The sequence below is a fragment of the Phascolarctos cinereus genome, unplaced genomic scaffold (assembly GCF_003287225.1).
Source record: "Phascolarctos cinereus isolate Bilbo 61053 unplaced genomic scaffold, phaCin_HiC Scaffold_4;HRSCAF=312, whole genome shotgun sequence".
NCBI classification, from domain to species: domain Eukaryota; kingdom Metazoa; phylum Chordata; class Mammalia; order Diprotodontia; family Phascolarctidae; genus Phascolarctos; species Phascolarctos cinereus.
In genome coordinates, this window is record NW_027555847.1 from 449,415,638 (window position 1) to 449,423,021 (window position 7,384).

Below are 7,384 nucleotides of genomic sequence, written 5' to 3' on the forward strand. Positions count from 1 at the left end.
GCTCTGCTCATCTAGGGGTAGGAAGGCATTGTCCCCAGCTTTAGGCTTTTCATGCTGCTCTTTTCAGATCTAGTTCTGGGGTTGTACAAGTTTCTGGTGCTTCTAAGGCAGTGTGATCCTGGGAGAAATCACTGTTCTTTTGGTCTGCACTCTGGTCTTTACCACAAAGATCCCTGCAACCACAGGCATCAGCACTCTCTTTGACATGGAGCTGTGATCAGGGACTCTGCTCTCTTGTGACTGACCCGCAGAGCTCCTTTCCTCCCTGGAACTGTGACCCAGAACTGTGCAGGTACAATAGAGTTGCCAGTCAGTGCCATCTGTACCAAGTACTAGCAAAGGGTCCCCTGTCATCTCTTTCCAACCAGTTGTCTGACCCCCTTCCCTTCTCGGGGCTGAGAGTTCCCAAAACCACTGCTGTAGCCTCTGTTGCTGCTGCCACCTAATGCGTGGGCTCTGGACAGATCTCCATCTCAGTGTCACAAACCTTTCCTGCCAACCTCTTAAGTTTTCTCAGGCCAGAAAAATGTCTCATTCTGACTTTTTGTTGGCTCTGCCATTCCAATGTTTGATTTGAGGCATTATTTTAAAGTTGTTTGGAGGGGAATGTTGAGAGAGCTCAGCTGGGTTGCCTTTAATTTGCCATCTTGGCTCCACCCTCTTCCAGAATTTGTGTCTTAACTGTGGCCATGGTGAACTGTGGTCAAGTTGAAATGGAATTCAGATATCCCCAAAGTGGTTAAGAAGAAACAGCAGCAGCCCAGCAAAGTCAGGCATTCTCTTGGCCTGCAAGCCCTTCCGTTCCACTGGGGCCACAGGAAAATACTGAAGCAATCATTATGAACTAAGAACTTTTCCCTACCAACCTACAGAGAGAGTCAGCCTTCCCTTTAATATAACCCATGAAGGAAGGACAGCAACCCTTCTTTGGTATTTTATGAAGGTAGAGGGAACAAGAGAGGAGTTGTAAAAAGGCAGTAAGGGGTCTCATTTGTCATGTTCTATTTCACTTGTGCCTTTTAAAAAGAGTTTCGTGGACAACACTTATTGAAACTAGGCAGTGACAGGAAATAGATTCTGAGATAAGGTGTTTGGGCCTGTCATCTTCACTCTTGGCAGCCAGCTTACTAGAGAGCTAACGAGATGAAGGGGACCCTGGAGGCCTAGTTCAGCCCTCTCATTTTATCCATAAGGAAATGTAGACCCCAAAAAATAAAGTGAGTTTAAAGTGGCAAGGTGCTACTTTGTGTGCAGTGCCAGGATTTGAACAGAGGTCTTCTTACTTAAAATCTAATGCTACTTCTACACCATCATGCTGTCAGATAATTTGCTGGATCACAGCTGCTTAGTGGTTTTGCTGTGAGCAAAATAGTAGTTCTTAATTGTCAACATTTGGAATGGAAGTAGATTTTTCATGGGGTGGGGGGTAGATTGGTTATGATTTCCTTAGTATCAATTGGGTTTCTCCCTTTAAGTGCACAGTGTGCTCCCAAACTCATGGAATATTGACTTATCATAGAATCAGTGAAATAAAAACTTCTACTTCTTCTACCCTCTTATGGAAGATACATCATGGAAATAGCACTGCCTCTGGAATCAGAAGATCTGGATTCAAATCCTGCCTCTGCCACCTACTGCCTATGTGATATTGGTGGATATATTTCTTAATCTATAAAATGAAAAGGCTGAGCTAGCTAGCCTTCAAGGCTTCTTCCAGCTCTAGAGTTGTTAAACTATGAATAGTGAAGTAAGAGAATTTCATTGCAGTGAATCCCTGGTCTCCCTGATTTCCTTTGATGGTTTAGATTGTGATCCATACCCATCTTCCCACCCTATGGAATTCTTATCCATATCCTCCCATCATTCAATAAACCAATAAGTATTTATGAAGTGCTTACTGTGTGCCAGTCATTGGATTCCTCAGCAGATATTCTATCCAGTGCACTAGAGGTCTGTGTGTGTGTGTGTGTGTGTGTGTGTGTGTGCATGCACACATTCCACACATGCCAGCTATACACCTGTTATCCCTTACTGCCGTTACATGACTGGCCTACTTCCTACTCCTATCACAGTCACTAGATGTTCTCTTTTGCATCATTTCTTGCACGTAAGTCTCCATCGGTAATACGCTACAAGCCTACTCACATCTACCATATGCTCTCCCTTGTCCTTTGGGTCATGTACAATTGTGATTCTCTGGACACCGCTGTGTTCTGTGATTTGTAGGCATCTAGCATCGCCACTAAAATACTGATGTTAAAAGAAAAGGCTTTTGTGTAGGGGAGCAGTTTGGAAACATTCAAAGTATTTTGCAGTTTCCCCACTGTGATTTAGCCAACGTTCTTCTCCTTATTAAGTTCTGGGCCCAAATTGCTGTACATCTTCATTGGCTGCCATTCCACATTGATGCCTTATTTTGGCATTACAGGTGATCACAAATTCTTAAAGGCTACAGAAGGGGATGCTGGTAGAACATAAGCTCCAGCATATTCTAGTTACCTGGAAAAGCTAAAAGTGTGTTCTCCATAACAGACTATGTCTGCTGCATGAAGACCAGTTTAGCTATATATGGGGAGATTCATCAATAGTAGATTGGCCACTAGGTGATGAACTTTTTGGCCATGGAAACCCATGGAATAATGGAAAATATAAAACGGTCCTCTCTCCTTTATTCTACCTTGTGGCTTTTATACTTAGTGCCAGCATCAAAGTGGAAGAAAGGGAAAAAGAGGATTCTAAGAAATTATACCATTTTCATACATTTTTGTGCTGGTACACTACATGCAAGATCCTTGTACAATAACCTGTGAGTTGACACATTACTGGAGGAACTAAACCGTATCAGTATTAATATTCTTAGTTGGGTCTGATGGTGCATGACTGTAATCCCTTCTTCCTGGGGGAGGTTGAGGCTGGAGGATCACTTGAGCTCAGAAGTTTTGAGCTGCTGGAGGGCTAAGCCAATCAGGAGTCTACAATAAATCTAGCATCAGTATAGTGAGCCCCTTGCAAGGGCTGGGGAGTGGGGGGTTACACTAGGCTGCTAAGGGAGCCTAGGTGGGCCAGCCTACATTGGAAGCTAAGCAGGATAAAGTTCCTGTATCCATTAGCAGTGAGAGTGGGCCATGAGCAGCCACTGCTCTTCCAGCCTAGGTGAGATGGGGAGATAGAGTTTCAAAACAAAACAAAAATATCATTCTTTATACAAATGAAACAAAAATGCTTAAGGAAGCTAAATGTTGTTCTCCTTGAAGGGGCACAAAAGGCATTGGTTTTAACAGCATGGCATAGTGGAAAGAGCACTAGATTTAGAATCTGAAGACCTGGGTTCAAATCTTGGCTTTGCTACTTATTAGCTTAATAATCTCAGGCAAGTCACTTAACCTTTCTTGGACTCAGTTTCCTCATCTAAAATGAAAGGGCTGGATTAGATGATCTATTAGGTCCTTTTCAACTAAAAGCAACAAGAACCATCATTTCATGGGACACATGGTCATCTTGCCTGGCAATCTTATGATAAGAATAAGCAGGGAAAAAAAAGGTAACTAACTACATGATAACCATACAAGATAACTGCAGCTTACCCTATAACATGTGTAGGTATTAACAAAAATTTAATAAAAATGCAATGGTGGATTGCTTTGACTACCTTATTCACTCCACCATCTTTCTACCACATTCCCTCCTTTGATACTATCAGAAAATGGTAGAAAGAATTGTTGTCTTTGGTGAACTTGAAATGCTGGGCTGAAAACTGGCAAGAGGGAAAGTGACTTTTTGCTTGCCAAAAGCATGTCTTTTTCTCAGATGGAAATCAGCAAAAAGAGTAAAGATAATACAAACCTAGAAAAAAGTGGCAAATAGGGCTCTTACCTACAAGGATAGTGTTTTAAGAAGCTGAATAGTTCCAAGTTTCTCCCTCTTTTCTTGGTCAAAAACAGCTTTTCAGAGAAAGGAGTTGCCACGAGCGCCTGCATCCATGGCCGTGGTCTGATGCCAGCAGAGTGTGAAGAGAGAAAGAATCATGGGCCAGGTGAGAGCAGTGAAGAACAAACTCTGTTTATTGATCTGAAGGCTCAAGCTCATATAGTACTGGATCAAGCAATAGTAACATTATTTTCCATAAAAAGCACAAACCTAATTAAGTGATTTCCTTACTTCCTTGTACCTTGTCTGTTACTTAATTTCCTGCATCCTGTCCTGTACCCTATCTGTTTCCTCCCTTCCTACATCCTTTTCTCAAGAGACAGAACGGGGGGGGGGGGGTGAGCTGACATCCTGAGTTTCACAGCTGTCAGGCTTAGTACAAACTACAGGTAAAACCCGGGCTGGCCTAAGCCCTCCAACTCCCCAAAGCCAGCCCTCTACAAGGAGTATTACCTACATCAATGGTGAATTGTACTTCTTTTTCTGGGTCTCTTTAAACTTGTGTCTGAGACTTTCCTTGGATTTGGCATTCAAAAGGCCCAGCAGGAACCCTCAAGAAATACTACCCAATATCCTTTTTTTGTATGAATGCTTTTATGAATGTTTGGTCAGAGAATAAGAGCTAAATTCCTTATGCAAATAAGTGATCAATGTCTATTATTATTGTTGTATGTTTGATAAATATATGCAACACCTGGCATTTATTTTCACTTTGAAGTCTGCAAAAATATTTTACATATATCCTCTCATTTTGAACTTATAACCAGCCTATGAAGTAGATGCTATGATTATATCTATTTTACAGATGAGAAAATTAAACAGAGAAGCCAAGTAACTTACCTAGGGCCACATGTGTATTGTCTAAGGCAGGATTCAAACTCTGGGTCTTGTAAAGGAGAAATCTGAGTGTGTTGGGGTGCCTTGTAATCAGAAATGCTATATGCAATATCATCTGAAAGATCCTGATGTTTACAAGACTTGTTCCAGGACATAAAACTAACAAACCTATAGGTAACAGAAAGCTGGAGCTATATAACTGTGAGTATCTGGATATTGGGAAACATTTGCATAGATGACCAAATTGTTTTTTTCATTTTCACATAATTGTTTTGCATTGTTTAGACACAGCTAAAGACTACTGTACAGTATTTTGACATACCATTACAATACATTTCTTTGATCCCTTTCTTAGAATGCCCATACATTTTGTCATGGTGGGATTGAAGATGTATACGTTATAAGAAATATCATCAGAAAAATGTCATTTCTCAAACATATAGGAACTTGAATCAAATTTATAGAAATAAGAGCCATCCCTCAATTGATAAATGATGAAAGGATATGAACAGGCAATTTTCAGACAAAGAAATCAAAGCTATCTATATGAAAAAATGCTGTAAGTCACTATTGATGAGAGATGCAAATTAAAACAACTCTGAGCTACTACCTCACACCTGTCAGATTGGCTAATATGACAGAAAAGGAAAATAACAAATGTTGGAGAGGATGTGGGAAAATTAAAACACTAATGTACTATTGGTGAAGTTGTATACTGATTCAATCATTCAAGCAATTTGGAACTACGCCCAAAGGGCTATAAAACCATGCATATCCTTTGACCTAGCAACACCACTACTAGGTCTGTATCCTAAAGAGATTTTAAAAAAAATGGAAAAGGACCTGTGTACAAAAATATTTATAGTGGTTCTTTTAGTAGTGGCAAAGTATCAGAAATTGAGGGGATGTCCATCAATTGGGGAATGACTGAACAAGTTGCTATATATGATTGTAATGGAATACCATTGTGTTGTAAGAAATGATGAGCAAGATGCTCTTAAAAAAATAGGGAAAGACTTATATGAACTGATGCAAGAAACGAGCAGAACCAGCAGAACATTGTACACAGTAACAGCAATACTGTATGATGATCTATTATCAATAACTTAGCTATTGTCAGTAATATGATGATCCAAGACAGTTCTCTAGGACTTATGATGAGAGGTGCTGTCCATCTCCAGAGAAAGAACTGGTAGAGCCAGAATGCAGGTCAAAGATATGTTTTCTTTACTTCCTTTACTTTTCTTGTTTTTTTTTTTAATCTGTGTTTTCATTCACAGAATGAGCTATATGGAAATGTATTTTGTATGACTACACGTATATACCCTATGTCAAATTGTTTGTCTTCCCAGTGGAGGTGGGGTCAGGGGAGAGAGGGAGAAAATTTGGAACTCAAAATTTGAAAGAAAAAAAAAGAATGTCAAAATTATTTTTACATATAATTGGGAAAAAATAAAATATTAAACAAGATTTCAAAAAACCAAATAAATAAATAAATTTATTCTGCAAAAAAATATCAGCTTCCCTTTGACTCTCTGGCTTGGAAGAACACTCCTCCCCATCCCCCCTTTCCTGTCAGTTCTGTGACTTTAGCACAATGCTATGAGGTCTGGTTAGTAGCAGAAAAGGAAATGAAATGGGCCTATTGTCTTGCAAAAAGAATGAAAATGAGGAGATACAATTAAACAGATGGAAATCTTCAGAACTAGGTGTCCATGGTATTATCACAGAATGTAGCTGCAATGTACACAATTCTGCTTGTTATTAATTCAGCAAAGAAAATTACTTTCACTAGTACAAAAATGTGAAAATTCATTTAGTTACAGAGTAACTGCAGAGTTCTGCTTTAAGATATATATATATATATATATATATATATAGGCAAATTAGCAAAATGACTTCTTGGCGTTTGCTTAGATGATACATTGTAAGAGTGGAATACTCCATCGTTTCTATAGTAAAGATTCTTGAAGTTTGTTCTTTAATGAAAATTTTTACTATTTAAATAATGAACTGCACATAAGCTATTTTTCAAACTAGTGTCTTGTTTGTACATTAGGTATCTCCCCTTTTTTTGTATCATTCATTCTTTAGACTTTTCATCAGCTATTCCTCTGCTTCTTACTTAACACATATTTGTTAGTGATACAGAAATGAAATTAGCCAGTCAGTCTATTAACAATATGTATTTATGGGGATTGAGGGTATGGAAATAAAGCTGTGTAAGAGAGAGAGCCAGAGGTCTCTCCCCAACTTGGAGGCCTACTACATTTCTTTTTCCTTCTCACTTGAATGCTGTCAGGGATGGGGGAGCTCTTCTTTTCCTTCAAGCAATTTTGTATCATCAGCCAATTAAAAAGCTTTTTGTCACCCTATAGTGATCTGATAGAAAACAGTTAAAGAATACTTGCTCGTGCTCTGAAGTAGGGGGAAGGGACCCTACATCACTCATGTCTGGAAGTAAGCTTACCATACGGGATGCAGAGAATATTGTATGCCCTAAGGACTCATTGATCAATTCCCCCATTATATCTGTGAACCCTAACTCCTGGGTGAAGAAGGTACATTTTGAATTCCCCAGGCAACATGATCCTTCTAGTTAGTGAAAAACCTTATAAGT